Consider the following 15,993-nt stretch of genomic DNA (forward strand, 5'->3'; position numbering starts at 1 on the left):
TTTTTGTACTCCTTCAACTGATCTATTTTCGTGGGAATTTCTACCACTGCATCAATATATGTTTTTAAGCCAAACTCATCTAGAAGGAAGGACATCCTTTCCTTCCAGATGACGTAGTTGGAATCTCCATCCAATCTGTCCTGATCACGAAGCCCAGTAGTGGCCCTCTCAATGAATTGTCGAAAACTTCCTCTTTCTTTTTGTTCAACTGCTGCTCTGCTATTCACACTCCCTTCTGGAGTGAGAAGATCTACCCACGACGACTTCTGAACTACAAAGAAAAATCGAACTTCTTGAGACTAGAAATTCCCTAAGGAAAATTTTCCCTCTGTATGTGCTCTTCTCTCTTCCACCCTGATGCTGGCTCTGCTCTAGTGAACTGCTACAAAAACCACCGTGTCTAGCTAGAGATTTGCTCAATGAAAAATTTGGGTTGCTGCCTCTGCCTCTGGAATCACTCACTCTGGTAGGATCGATTTTTTCTACCCCACTCAGAAAAATTGAACCTCCACATGTAACTTGGCTTCCTGGTAGAATGATTGCACTACCCTTGGGAATTTCAGCCTGCTGCCCACACTAAGCATTGAAATTCCTTCTTTTCACCTCTGAGCTCTCTGGTTGATACCATCTGAAATTCCAAACTGGAATCCTATTGCAACAATTGGAAATTATTCTCCTAGTTGTTAATTTAATTTAACAATTTATTTGTTGTTTGCTATAGCAAATACTGAATAAATCACACTGCAAGCTACACAAATAAAATTGCGGAAGAATAAACGCTGGAAGAAATACTAGCACGCACACATAAAAATAACAATTATTTTCGGGCAAAAGTCCTCAGAAAAACCCAACTTGGGAAAATCGGTGTAGCAGATGAGGGCTTTAATATTATGTAGTCGTGCAAAATCTGAGTACAATCTGGATGCTTGAAACTGACAATCCACAACAAGAAAATCTCGGCAAAATACTGAAGGTAATTTCCCTTCTCCCACAGGTAATCTTTGGCATGACCGGCCTTCAAAAAACTGGTCATCCAACCCCCAGCGTGAGCCCTTATGCGCTGCCTCTACACTGTCTTCCACACGTGTGGCTTGAAACTGCCTCTGATGAAGTCGTTCTGCCTCCAACTACTAAGGAAATCGTCTCTCCGACCTTCTGGAACCTCTGCCCGACCTCTGGAATTGAGAACGATTTTTCTCACCAGCAAATCAATCTACCTTGTTGAAGCTACTGAGCAGAGCCTCTACGCTGCCTCTTTGAGATAACTCGGCCCTCTTGTTGCTATCTCTCCGGATCTAGAAATATTTCCTCCAGACTCACTGTCTCCGCCCCTCTTAAACTGCTTTGATCTCTAGCTCTTTCTCCGACAACTGACTGCTACTACTCTGGAAATCGATCTTCTCAGAAATTGAACCTCGCAAGTCTATTCTCCATCACCATATCGATCTTCTCTTATAATCCTTTCTTGGAGCACCAATGGCCAAGATTAAAATTTAATCAATGGCTAGGATCATATCTGGATCGATCCATGTGAGTTTCTAGATGATTCTCATCTTGACTTAATTAATATTGATTAATTAACCATATTCCCTAAATCTAGACTTAGGAAATATTTAAAAATTGGTTAATAATCTAATTAAATCATTTCTAGGTGGAATTTCCAGAAACAATTTCTGGGTTTTGGAGATCTCGTGTATTCTAGCCTCTCCACAAAATTTCAAAGCTAGAACACATCCCATGCTACAAAAACTAACAAGTAGACGTCTTTCTTTTGGTTGTAATCCTCAATTCCAAAGTTCTGGTTGCAATCCTCAATTGCAAAGAGCATACTAGCTCTGAAACCACTTGATGCAGGAAAAATTGACTTTTCCTACAACTCAACTCTGCTTTAAACACATTAGCACTTCACTATTTCTCTTACAATCATTCACACAGATTTGTCAGGACTCTTGTATAGTAATAAGTAATCATTCACATTATGTAAACATCCACTAGATATCCATGTATTCATGCATAAACACACAAAATCAAAGCACAACAATTAATGAACTCCTTTTCTCATTAATAAACACTAGAATTGTACATACATAATAAAAATCCTGATCTATTCTCCTCTGGCCTAATTCTACATTCATTTGGTCATTATTTCTCATTGCTTGTAGGCTTACAACAAGTAGAATTAAGAAATGCAATATCTTTTATAAATCCTAATAGCACTCCATAAATCACCCGTAAATCACTCCGTAAAGTAGATTTTCCTAAATCCTCAAATCGCTCCATAAACATGTTTTTCTAAATTCTAAAATCACTCAATCTATTCCTAGAATCTCTCATGCTTTTCAAGGTAGATTTTCTTTTTCCTTATGGACAAAATCTCACCTATCCATAGCTTTTCTAAAATTACGACTCATTTAGTTCTAAAAATCATAAAATATCTCAGAAAATACAATTTATTTACATAGAAGAATATAAATTATTATAAAAAATAAAGACCCATTTTCGAAGTTTTTCACATTGAAGACTTAATGGCTTAGAAGCTCTAATGCTCCTGCATCATATTACAATACAAAGTACAAAGCTTTCCAAGTTTACTATGAAGCTATGTTCTTATACAATCCGCTACAACATGCCTCTGTCTCCTTTCTGTATTAGCACCTCCTCCACACTCCTACCTATACCATCGAATAACTAGTAGCTAATAAAAAAACGAACCCTCTTTGCTCCTTTTGCTAGGTTTTTGATAGCTATAATTAGGGTAAGTGTTAGGTTTAGGGTTTCAAAACCCTCTTGGAAGCTCCATGACACTTCTAAAAGTCTCTAGATTCCCCCACATTATTAACTCCCAATATTCAAATTATGGTGAGCTAACTTGCCATTTGGACATGTGGGGAATAGGTGGATTGTTAGCTTGCCGAGGCTTGAATTTTCTCATATAAACTTCTATTTAAGTGCATTATAGCTTGTTGAGAAGGTCCTAATGAAAAGAACAAATGTGAATCTGTTGTAGCACCAAAAACACTATTTAGGATAAAAAAATGTGTTGAAAGAAACAAAAATGACAAAATAATAATTTTGAAGGAGATAAGGAAATGACATCAACTTTCTCCTTGCAGTAGTAGCATTTGGCATTAGTTGATAGTTGACTTTTCAATCCTATTAACTCCCAAATTGTACTTGATGATAAAAGCCCTCATCCACTAAGTACAACCCAAGAGAGAACAACAAGGATAGTCACCACTATCCCCTAAGTAATCTGTTCTCTTCAATCTAGGCCAACTCTTCTCTAGCTCAAGGGTGGGGTTACCCCTATTAGATTTATTGACGGCGTGAACACTTGTAGTTTTATTAAAGGTAATTCACATAATCATTTAATTATCAACCAAGGTTTGTTAAACTTGCGAGGACTTCGTGTTGTATGCACAAGTACCAAAGTTCCTATCAATTTATATGCTTATGCATGAAACCTACAAGTGATGGCAATCATGATCGAGACATGTTAAACTACTTAAATTTGTTTAGCCATAAGTTTCCCAAATACTGGAGTTTAAATCTTAAGGGAAATATCCAATTGTAAATAGGATTCCTATCATCGTCAAATTTTGCAGAACTTTCTGTAGTTCTGTTGTTTTCGCAGTAGTAACTATTGATTTTGCAGTATCTATGCAATCACTTCTACACACACACTGAAGCAAAGAACATGGCCCAAGAAAGTACAAAAATGGGAATAACATCGATCACACTTCAATTAAATATACCATTCAAATCAATTTGGTCGATCAAAATCTAATGAACAGTTAAAGAACAAATATCGCGAGAAAGAAACACATATATAAATTACTGGAAAGAAAGTGTGCACAGGACCTTACCTCAAGTGGGCCCAACTCGAGGTTCAACCTGCACCCAATACTCAAATTTACGAAAAGAAGATCAACAAATCAAGTGTGCATCCACGGGAAATTTTATTATCAAGCAAAAATGTAGCAAAGTTTCAATCTCGACGTGCTAGTGCAAGTTTATACATACATACATATAGATAGTAGGGGAATATCTGTCCCAATGACTAAGTTCAGAGGCTACATTATCCAAACAGTTCACCTCGATTTCCAAAACAAGACCAGACACATTTACATATAGAATGCTATATTGAGCCTCAGCGACGCAATTATTGTTGCGCACAGAGGCATCTCAACCATTAATACATTAACCCATAAGACAGGAAACACCTCTTTTGGTCTTTGGAAAGGATCCAAGAGATAACCGAACCATCTAATTGGCTCATGGGAAACAACTGAAGTATACTTGTAACTGAGATGCCAACATCTTGGAAAGATTCTTATTTGTTGTTCCTTTCTCAAAGTATTTTGCTGGTTTGAATATGCCAACTATTCCCTGAATAATAGGTGTTTGCATCAATTATTGTTAAAATTGGCAACTATGGCCAAATTCCACCTTGGGACAACTCATTTGATGGAAATGATGATTGCATTAAATTCCTCTTTTAGAGAGGACCAAAATTGATATAAAGATCATCCAATTCGAACAAGCAAAAGTGTGTTTTTGAATTTATGCCCACAGTGTGCGCAAATTGTTCAAGTCGGCCACATCATCATGTAGGCTCATGAAGCCCAATGGACATGACTCTTCACCCTCAACAACTTGTATAATAAATACAAGTTCCCTCTCACCTTATTTGGCATCATCATCACACAAATTTTTCTTCTCTCTCCTTCTCTCATTGGTTCGTACAACTATTGGGCAGATCTTCTCTCTCTCACACGTGTGGCAGAAGGACGAATTTTCTGGGCAAATTGCAGCGCTAAATTTCAAAACTATTGCAGGAGTTTGACCAGCATTGACCGAGCACTTTGACTCATCCTTTGACTGTGATTTTTGTGGGGAATTTTTGTTTTTTGCAGGCCATACAGTTTGGCATAGGAACCGAGAATTTTTGGGCACTTTGACTGTAGGGATGATCGCAGACTTGACCACAGAGTTGACCAAGTTTGATTGTAGTTTTCAGGACTGTTTTTGGTTGACTTTGACTAGCAAGGAAGGCTGAATTTGATTGGGTTTGACCGAGCTTCAAGTGGATTGTTTGATTGTTGCGTTGACCATCTTTGACGTTCTAGTTAGAGCTGAGTTTGACTACAGATTTAACATGGTTGTTTTGACTGTGATTTGGCAAGTCAAATTTTCACCTTTGTACTCTCTCTCTCTTCGCTGAACATTTGATATAATAATAAGAAGAATGGATCAAAGGGTTTTCCCCGCATTGGGGTTTTTCCCTGGCATCCGCCAAATCTGGTGTCTAATGTCTTGGCTTGTCTTCTGCATTTTGTTTCATGTTCTATCTACTTTTACTTTCAATGTGATCAATGTGTTTTCTATTGAAAACTAAATTGGAAATTGTCATTGGGTTGCTAAAGGAACATTGAAGTAATTGTGCTAAGCATAGAACATACCGTTGTTAACTAAAATTAACATGGTTTCAGAGCCCAAGTGAAGACAAAGCCCAAGCAAGAGAGAGAAAAGCAGTGACCAAGAAAGGTTTATTGGACAAGTTTAAATGGATTTTTCATCTGACTATCATGCATGGAAAATGACTTTGGACTTGACTTTGGAGGACCATGAAGTATTGGACTATGTGCAGGGAAAAGTGGTGGAGCCTCCTTCAAATGCACCAATTGCTGCTAAGACAAAGTATAGAAAAGGTGAGATCAAAGAAAAGAAAATTTGGTTGATTCTATTCAAAAGCATTTGGTTGTTGTTACGAATATAATTTATATTAAAATAAGATAAATATAAATGAATAAATAATAATAGTTAATTGATGATTAGTTAATGAAGAGGCATGTCTTAATGGACATGACCATTCATGAAAAGGAACTTGCCTAGGTATATAAGTAGACCCTCATTGTAACATTCAACATCATTGTACATTTCATATTATTAATAAAATATTATTTACAAATACCTATGTGTATTTTACATTTAAAGCACAAACACTCTTAAGTTTGTCACTTCAGTGGTATTAGAGCCCTGCGATCCTTTGGACGTTATCTGCCCCACAATTTGCCATTAAGTTTATGTCCTAAAATCATTGAGATATTAAGCGAAATGTGAGAATCATTAAAACAAATAAAAAGATCATTTGCAATATCAACAAAACATCTTGAAGAATATGCAACATGTCTAAAGGAAGAAAACATTGACATGAAAGAGACTAACGATAGAGAATGCAAGAAACCAAAGTATGAAACAAATAAGAAAAGACACGGTCCAACTGTTACCGATGTTGTGGCAGCTAAGTTGGTTGCAGTAACTACAGATCATGATGCCTTGGATGACAACCACCTACCCGAAGAGGCTGGTGCAATGGAGTTTGAGCTTGTTGAGATTCAACTAAATGTGAAATGGAAGAGGATAAATTAGAAATAGAAACAAAGGAAGAGGAGGAAGATCATTGGGATGCAAAAAGTTGAGATGGAAAGGATGTCACCTTGTCTATTAATAGTGTTTTTGTTGAAGGAGAAGAAAGTCCTGTAGCTAACAAAGATCAACCTCTTGTCCATGTTGTTCTGACATTTGCACCATATTATGCTCCACAAGCAGAGACCAGTTGCCCTGTTCCAGTATTGTGTGTTGCAAGGAACGTTGCTTGTAATGTACGAGGTGGTTTTTTCAAGGATTTTGATGAGGGTATTTTGCAAAATATGGTTGATGTATTTTATGACGCTGATGTAAAAAGTCATCCTCCCGCACCTGATGTCAGCAATTATTTGATTTCAGATGATGATCTCAATGTGAATAGAGATCTACCTTTACCAGAGGGCATGGTTGATTTGGAGGTGGAAGGAGGCTTAACCTACAAGAATCGAATGCAATTGTACAACCTGACACTACCTCTAATGGTGTAGACAATCAAGATATAAAAATGACGACACATCTAGTTGATCAGATGCAACCAACTGTTGTACCTTCAACTAACAATCAGGCACAACCATCTCGTATGGATCCTGCAATTGAGCAGAATCAAGAATATTCTCAGGGGATTGCAGCAGTTAAACCTTTTGTTCCTCAAACCCATAATGCTATAGAATCTGGTGTGCAAGGTTCACCAAGTAGAGAAGAAGGTGAAGTCCATGATTCTGAATTGGACCCTGATACATATTACAGCGACTTCTCATTACAGCATGACCAAGACATTGGGAAACATAATTCTGTTGATCCTCCTTTCCCAGTTAGGCCATTGAAAATTACATTGCCCCCAAATCAAGCTCTTGGTGGATGGCTTGGACCAGAGGAGGAGATGAGTCCTAGGCAAATTACAAGGCCATCTCAAGGACCTCCTCTTCAACCTGATTCTCTCTCTTTTGATAAGCAACGACTCCCACAACCTTCTTATTATCATGGTCTAGAGAATTCTCTTGCCAATGATAGGTGTTTTGATGAATCTAAAAGACGGTTACCTGAAGATGGATATTTTGGAGATGACAAACTCAAAAACAATCACATGATTCTGGATTCATTATGAACAAAACTTCATCTAACCTCAAACCTAGACAAGTGAATGCACTGATTGCTTCCAATATTGTAGGTGTTCAGCAAGAAATTGCTGCGAAGTGTGGTGCAAAGGTGGAATTTATTTCACTGCTGAATATAACAATGGAGCTTGAGTTTTTGGTTGAGATCTTGTTCAGTGATGAAAAAATGGATTCTACTTTCGATAGTATTCTAGAAGAGTTTGTGGATGGTCTTGTGAATGAATTTGCTTACAACCCCATTCAACTTCCCTAAAGCGAAGACCCTTCCCAGGCTCTTTACAACAAGAGGTCACTAGAAAATATTTGGGACAACAAACAAATCGTCGTTAACCCTTACACACGCCAGCCCTTCTATATTTCCAATGTCATTCCCCAGACTGAGCTGAAGCAACAAATGACCCAATATGTCCTTGAAAACAACAAAAATGACCTTGAGGTTATTCCCGCGGATTACGCTGAAGCCTTAAGCCCAACAAATATGCAATATCTTTTGAATGGATTGGTTACAACTGGTGAGCATTGTTTGCTTGCGAGTGAGAGCAACGATGATAAGAGAACAAAGGCCAGCTGGAAGGTGCAGTGGAAAAAATTGAATCTGCTCCATCTTTATTACCAATACAAGGCATAAAACAAAGAGACATTTTTGTTAGTCAAGGGATATGAATAGTTGTTGAATGTAATAAATCCCGCGTTATATGCGTTATGTCTCCTTTCGATTAAAGATACCTATGAAGCGTGCAAAGAAGTGGCCAAGATCATAGATGTCGTCGAATTGAAAGACAAAGATTTGCAGAGTGTCCCTCGTGTGAATATTTTGACTCTCTTGCATATTCTCGCTGACCTTGTGTTGCGGCCACAACCACCACCCTATTAAAACTTTCCCTTGTAGCAATTTTGAATGGGTCCCCTAGAAATCTGATCTTTCATCTCTTCGAATGATCTGTTTTCATCCCAGTGATTTTAACTCTACAAGTCAAATTTTCAATTCCTAATGGTTGAGCCCCTTAAATAAATCTCGACTACATGGTTCATTCATGACCCAGCCTCGCTCTTCATTCATTCCCTTCGTCGGGACTTTTCAAAACCTCATAAACATCAATAGTATATCTATGCCCGCACGCATAATCACCCCCACCCTCACTATAGTCATTTGTGTTCTTAACTCACAAAACCTTCTATCGCGCCTCATTTCCATTTTAACTCTTCGCAATTAAAGACTGCACAAACATGCATAAAACACCCCTTTTTCGCTTATCGCACTCAACCGTGGCACATAACACATACCATAAGGCACCGGACCCGACAGCATTATAAACCACAATATATATATATATATATATATATATATATATGTTGGGTCCGAAGCCCTGTCATATATCGCAATCGGCCAAGGTCTAAAGCTTATATATAAGGTGCGCCACTATACTCCGAACCCGACGACACTATTAACCATACTTCATACATATGTCAGGTCTGGGGTATATCGCATATCGCATATCGGCGGAGCCCAGGCCTTATACACAATGTGCGCGGCGATATGGCAGACTCGTCGGGCTTATCAAATATGTTATATATATTTTCGGGTACGAGGCCATATCGCATATCGCAATTGGCGGAGCCCCAGGCTTGTGCATATTGCGATATGCCGGACTCGACGATATTTATAGGCCCCGATACATAAAATTTGAGGTCCGGCCTAAGTGATCAAAGCGGGATTTTCTTTGTATTCTCGTGTTTTCCAAAATTCCCGATATAACAAAGGGAGTGGGTTTTTAGTGTAAAAGGCGCGCCTATGGAGTCCCGATAGTGTAATCGCACATCGGGGAAGTGGAAGGCATGGGTACTGCGACCCGCGGAGGGGCCGATACCCGATTGCAATTAAGTGAAGCCCTCGAAAACCGTGCCAAGCCTATGGATTAAGCGGGAAAATTGTGTGTTAAAGTGTGTTTTGTGCGTAAATCCTTTTCTTTCACACTTGTTTCCGTAGTTTTATAAAAGTGAATAAAGGCAACGTTTATGTTTTGTTTGAACATTTCTGTTATATTGTTCACAATCATGAAGCTAATGACAACTATCTCTATAGACGAGAAGTAAAGGACGGAGGAGTGGGTTCGAAGAGTCATGTATGCAGAAGCGTTGTGTTTAAAGATCCAGCCTCAGGCGTTCCAGGTGGGGATCCCACGCGTCGCCTGTGCATTCCGAAAGAAAAGTTGTACCGGTTTTCATCATGGGAAGGCGACACGCAGTCACCCTTTTATCAACATCTATTCACTTCCTCAGGGAAAGAAGCACTCCAGCAGATATGCTTTCTACATGTCAGCCGTTACGTTGACGATCCGATCTCTGTATATTCGATTTGTGTATCAAAAAATAGTGGGGGAGATGAAGAGGCAGGGAAGACCGAGAGTCACGGGCTTTTGCATAAGTATTACCTCCGAAGATGAGAAGGGGCTTTTTGTTTGGGGAAGAACGGTTTTGGTTTTTGTGAATAAAGAGGATTGTTTGCTTCAAGAAGAGGCCTTTAGTTTCTGATTTATTTTTCTTTGCTTTTATGGGTTTGAAGCAGAGTGTTGCCGCTGGCATAAATGTAAATGTGATTTGTGTTTGTGCATATTGATGGCTTACAGTTCATAATTAGTCTTGTTTATTTGAATATGATTCAATTACTTGGTCAACTTATGAGCGATCTCTGATTCAAAACTGTATTAAACACCAATTACAGGTTTATTTGTATGGAAGGAATGTGTATTCCTATATGAGTAATCTGATTGCAAACAAGCTCTAATACAGCCTTGTTCATCTATGAGCTCAGTGATTGATTCTTTTGGACTTGGAATTTATTTATGGTGTTTACTCTCTTTTATTAGCTCCTGTGGGATAGACTAGAATAGTTAAGCTTAGTATAGGAAAGTAGAAGTAGTGTAGATAGGATTTGATACATATAGGTTAGTTGTTTCCTTTTTTTGTTGATTTAAATGAAGTCTTCCTCCAGGGAGAAATCTTTCAACACTGGTAACAGTTCACGGGGTCCTTTAAAACCCATCGGAACTAGCCACTCCAAACGAAAGCAGATCTAATTGGGGCCTGCAATCGGGTTAGTTCCCCTTGTTGGCATAGTGAAAATTCGCCATGTCAACAAATTGGCGCTAGGAGGGCCTGAACCGCCATCCACAGCTTTTCAAGATTTCATCTATACGTGCCATGCATGGATTCAAAAGGATTAATGCATGGATTGTGAAGGTCGAAAAGACCCTTCCTCTCATTCGGAAAAGCCTCGTTTCGAAGAAGAGACATTGTGGGAGTATCCTGTCACTTAGGAACAACCAATCAGAAGACTTACTCGGGCTTATGCTCGTTCCCTATCACAGCTCCCTAACTTTCAGTCTTTACCTCCGACAGCAAAAAAAAACCAAGGGTCTATCACATAAACAAAGAGACATCTGCAGCCCCTTCTCTTGAAGATATTGTGCTTGATTCTTTACAGAGTATCAACTCTCCTTGGGAAGAAATCCCTGAGGATCCCCCGTCTGAAGGCAATCCCTGGCCTGATTTGGAAAATCCTAACGAAGAGACCCTCAACCAGAATCTCCATATCCATAACATGGCTAACGTTCCTCCTCCAGGTGGGAATCAACCTCTACTTCCCCCTCCTCTAGGTGGAAATCAGCCTCCACCACCTCCTCCAGGAGCACTGCCTCCCTGGCTCGCTCAGGATGCTGTGGCGATACCTGGGCAGCAACATCCCTTACCCAAGAATGCAGAAAAGGTACTGCCTAAATTCGACCCTGAGCGGGGAGACACCGCTGAAAACCATATCAATTCATTCTTCCTGGCCGTGCGCATGCTAGGGGTAGCTGATGAAGATATAGTCTGTCGCCTATTCCCTTTTACCCTGACTGGTGCAGCTTCCACATGGTACTTTAGCTTGAGAACCAGATCGATCACCTCGTGGGCTGCCTTTCAACAAGCCTTTTTAGACAAGTATGGCGATGACAAAACCCCTGCTGCCTTAGTCCTAGAACTATCCCGTTTGAAAATGGAAACCAAAGAAAAGGTTAAGGATTTTAATATCCGGTTCAACACCTTGTTCAACAGAATCCTGGCCACCGCCAGACCTACAGAAGAGGTGCTCATGGAATTCTACATCACTACTCTCCCTGTCCCTACTGCGATGTGGGTCAAAAGGAGTAACACAGACCTTACAAGGTGCTATCGATGAAGCAGTAAAAGTCGAGAATGAAATGCTCAGTCTCACCGCATGCCACCCTACAACCGGAGAAAAGAAAGCCTCTCAAGCATCCAAGAAGAATAATGGGAGTGATAACAAAGGGGTTGAAACCAAGGAAAAGGATACCACAGATGTAGAAGGTTGGAATCGGATCATTCAGAAGCTGACAAATACAGTCATCGATATAAAAAGGAATTCTGGAGAGAGTACTAGTGGTAGTGGAGGAGACTATAACAACAGAAAGCCCTTCAAGCCTTTCTATCGTAAGAAAACAGAAGGTGGTCATGGTCAACTTGCGCTACCTACTCCACCCAATGAAGGGAATTTAAATATGGAAGAGCTGGCTCTTATTGGGTCGCTCCTTAACAAAGAAGAACCTATAGTGGAGCTAGAGCCAGAACAAGAAAATGAGGAAGAGTATCAAGTAGAAGAGCCCGTGGACGAAGAATCTCAGATCAATGTACTGTGGGATTTCTATACAAATGAAAATGATGATGACGAAGAAGATTGTATGGCAGAAATCCACACACGAAGTAAAGGGCCACTTCTAGGTGTGATGAAGCCTGTTGACCAAACAAAGAAAGATGTCCACCCCTTGAAGGCACCCGTTCCCAAAGTTCCTGTTGAGAAGGGTAGACCAAGTGGTCAGTCCAAGAATACCCCAGTGGCAAACCATCCGGAGAAAGAGAACACAGCTGCCACTACAATGAAGGCAACTCCAAATGGTAAACTCCCACCTAAGAACAGCAAAACTGGTATGTTTACTCTGCCATATCCTATTTATAACATTGATTACAATATTGTGGATGATCTTAAGAAATCTAGGGCCAATATCACATACTTTGATCTGCTGAAATTAACGCAACAAAGAGATCTGCTCCTGAAAGCTATGAATGAGAAAATTTCCAAAACTCCCACCATCTGAAGCAGTCAAACCTAGAAGCCAGTGTCCAGACTTGTCAACACCTCCAATAGAGCCCAAATACCATCAACTATGGAAGCCACTCTGTCTAAAATGAATCGAAAACCATAAGATGTCAGTGCAGCCACGATAGGGAGGAAATCAAAATCCATGACTCCACCTTTCCTTATCACATTTGAAATCCTCAACATGAACGTACACAATTGCTTGGTAGATTCCAGTGCCTCATCCACTGTGATGCCTTATGCTGTTGCCAAAAGACTGCATGCTATACCTGAGAAAACTGGGACTCGAATTATGCAATTAGACAGGACAAATGTGAAAGTGATTGGGGAACTGAAAGATGTGTTGATTTGGATGGCTGCTAAACCACAGTACACACAAGTCATTGATATAGTGGTAGTCGATATACCCGAGGCTTATGGAATGCTGCTTAGTAGGGATTGGTCAGCAAAACTCAATGGATATTTCTCAACTGATTGGTCCCATCTATTGTTGCCTCAGAAGGGAAAAGGTGATATGCTGAGAGTTGATCGAGAAAGATACATGAAGTATGTGGTAACGAAACTAAATGGTCCCAATGAGCCTGTAATGTTTACCAACTCCATCCTTGGGAATTATAGTTTCAATGTTTGTGCCACAGAAACCTGTTTTGGAGAATTCCATGCAGAAACAGTTGAAGAAACTTTGACATACACACAGTTGGAAATTCCCTCCCATAATCCAATTGATGAACTATCCTGTATTATAGTAGATGATAGGACTAATTTCTTAGGTAGTAGTTCAATTGATGTAACATTAGATTCTATATTCTAGACACTCTATTTTGATGGCTCTAACTGCCTTGAAGGTGTAGGTGCTGGGAGTATTCTCATTGACCCACAAGGGAACCAACATTTGATGGCCAGTCGGTTGGAGTTTGCATGCACCAACAATACAGCAGAATATGAAGGCTTGCTGCAAGGCCTGAAGAAAGCCATTGATATGAATGTAAAAAATCTTAAAGTTTTTGGTGACTCACAGATAATCGTGGATCAGGTAAGGAAAAGGATACATTGCAATTCACCACACCTAGTAAGGTACCAGCATGAGGTATGGAACTTAATTGACAGTTTTGATGCTTTTAATATCACATATATACCTCGAGGGCAAAATCAAGATGCTGATCTAATGGCTAATATGGCTACTAAACTTTTGCCTGATTTTAGATTGAAGAAAAATAAATGTTCTGTTGAATTGATTTTCAGACCATCCGTGCCTGATAACATCTCAAATTGGCAGGTATTTGAAGATGATGAGCAAATCCTTGAGCTCTTGCACTGCGAGAAGACATTCAAAAATGCAGTCATTGACGAAGAGGAGCATGACAAGCTTATGAATTAGAGGGAAGGTGAGAAAAGGGGTCAGCCCAATGTGATTCCCAAGTCAGTTGTTAAGATGGAGCACTTGTATGACTTGCATGATAAATTCAAGTAGCCGACTAACTGCAAAACGCATAGCTCATCCATGAAGTATGAATCGGTCAACCTTGGGACCAAAGAAGACCCAAAATATGTCAATCTGGGCTTGGGGTGCTCTCCACAGGAAAAGGCTGCATTTGTCAAGCTATTTAAAGAATACAAGGATGTCTTTGCGTGGACGTATGAAGACCTAAAAACCTTTGATACGAGTGTTATGCAGCATGTAACCCCCTTGGAAAAAGAGGTTAGGCCCTACCAACAAGAGTTGCGTAAGATGCATCCAAGCCTAGAACCATTGGTGAAGAAAGAACTAAACAAGATGCTGGATGCCAAAATCATCTTCCTGGTCAGACACACCCGCTGGGTAGCCAATCTCATGCCAGTAAGAAAGAAAAACGGATACATCAGACTGTGTATTGATTTGAGAAACCTAAACAAAGCATCTCAAAAGGATAACTATCCTGTCCCTTCTATGGAACACATCCTTCAGTGCATTTCTAGGTCTGAAATGTTGTCCCTATTAGATGGGTTTTCAGGATATAATCAAGTATTGGTATCTCATGGGGATCAGCTTAAGACAACCTTCAACACTAAATGGGGCACCTACGCATATCGTAAAATGCCTTTTGGACTCATTAACGCGGGCACCACATTCCAGAGAGCTATGGACATAGCTTTCCGAGGGTTGATTAACAGATCAGTAGTGGTTTACATGGATGACATCACTGTGTATTCATATCACAGAAGGGATCATATCTATCACCTGAGACAGATTTTCGAAAGATGCCGAAGGTATGGAATTTCATTGAATCCCAAGAAGAGCATTTTTGCAGTCACAAAGGGGAAACTACTAGGTCATATCCTCTCTAAAGAAGGGATTGTTATTGATCCTGAAAGAATAGAGACCATCATGAGAATACAACCCCCTGCCAATAAAAAATCCATGCAATCTTTCTTCAGGAGGATTAATTTCGTTAGAAAATTTGTCTCAGGCTTTGCGGAAATAGTGCACCCCATGCAGCTGATGATGAAGAAAGATGTTGTGTATAAGTGGAGCGATGAAGCCAAGAAAGCGTTTCGGCGAATCAAGGAAGCCATCGTTGAAGCTCTTGCATTGGTCAGCCCCGATTTCAGCAAGGAGTTCTTCTTGTACACTTTTGCTTTTGATGTGCCATACGCCACCGTACTCACTCCGAAAAACAACAAAGGCAACGAAGTCCCTATTTCTTATATGAGTTCTAATCTACAAGGGGCAGAACTCAACTACCCAGACGTGGAGAAATAGGTCTATACAGTTTTCAAGGCCGTAAAACATTTCCGCCCTTATTTACTGAAGGCCAGGACCAAAGTCATTGTTCCCCATCTTGCTGTAAGAGCCCTCTTCGTGCAGAAGGAAATGGATGAACGAAGAGGGAACTAGATAATTGCCCTTTAAGAGTTCGACCTTGAGGTAAAGCCGGCACAGATAGTTCGAGGGTTGGGACTTTGCAAGCTAGCGACAGAAGCCTTGGCGGACAAAGAAGGGGCGTCCAAAGAACCAAAAACGTTGAGCATGCAATTTGCACAAATGGAACTCAGGGACGAGCCCTTATGGAGTAACAAAGCGTTGATGTATGAGCGAGAAACGTTAGAAGCCTTTTTGGACCCTGAGTCGTGGTACTACGACATCCACTTCTATCTAGTGCGGGGATCGTGTCCTGAACACATGGATGCATCACAGAGGAGAGCACTCAGATTGAAATCCAATCAGTATCATTTGGCCAACAGCGTCTTATACAGAAAAAATCATGATGGAATCTGGCTAAGGTGTTTGGAGAAGGATGATGCCGACCATGTATT

The 15,993-nt window shown here is 40.1% G+C and overlaps 1 protein-coding gene and 1 pseudogene across 2 annotated transcripts in view; both read left to right on the plus strand.

Moving 5' to 3' along the window:
• The window catches only part of LOC149146095 (uncharacterized), a 280,771-nt gene that overhangs the window by 178,728 nt on the left and 86,050 nt on the right, over nt 1–15,993 (plus strand). The gene's annotated exons all lie outside the window — the stretch shown is intronic.
• Nucleotides 6,214–7,797, plus strand: LOC149146097 (RNA polymerase II C-terminal domain phosphatase-like 1; annotated as a pseudogene).

Source organism: Pinus tabuliformis, chromosome X (genome assembly GCF_031772625.1).
Source record: "Pinus tabuliformis cultivar Carrire ecotype Pingquan chromosome X, CPIR1, whole genome shotgun sequence".
Classification (NCBI taxonomy): Eukaryota; Viridiplantae; Streptophyta; class Pinopsida; order Pinales; family Pinaceae; genus Pinus; species Pinus tabuliformis.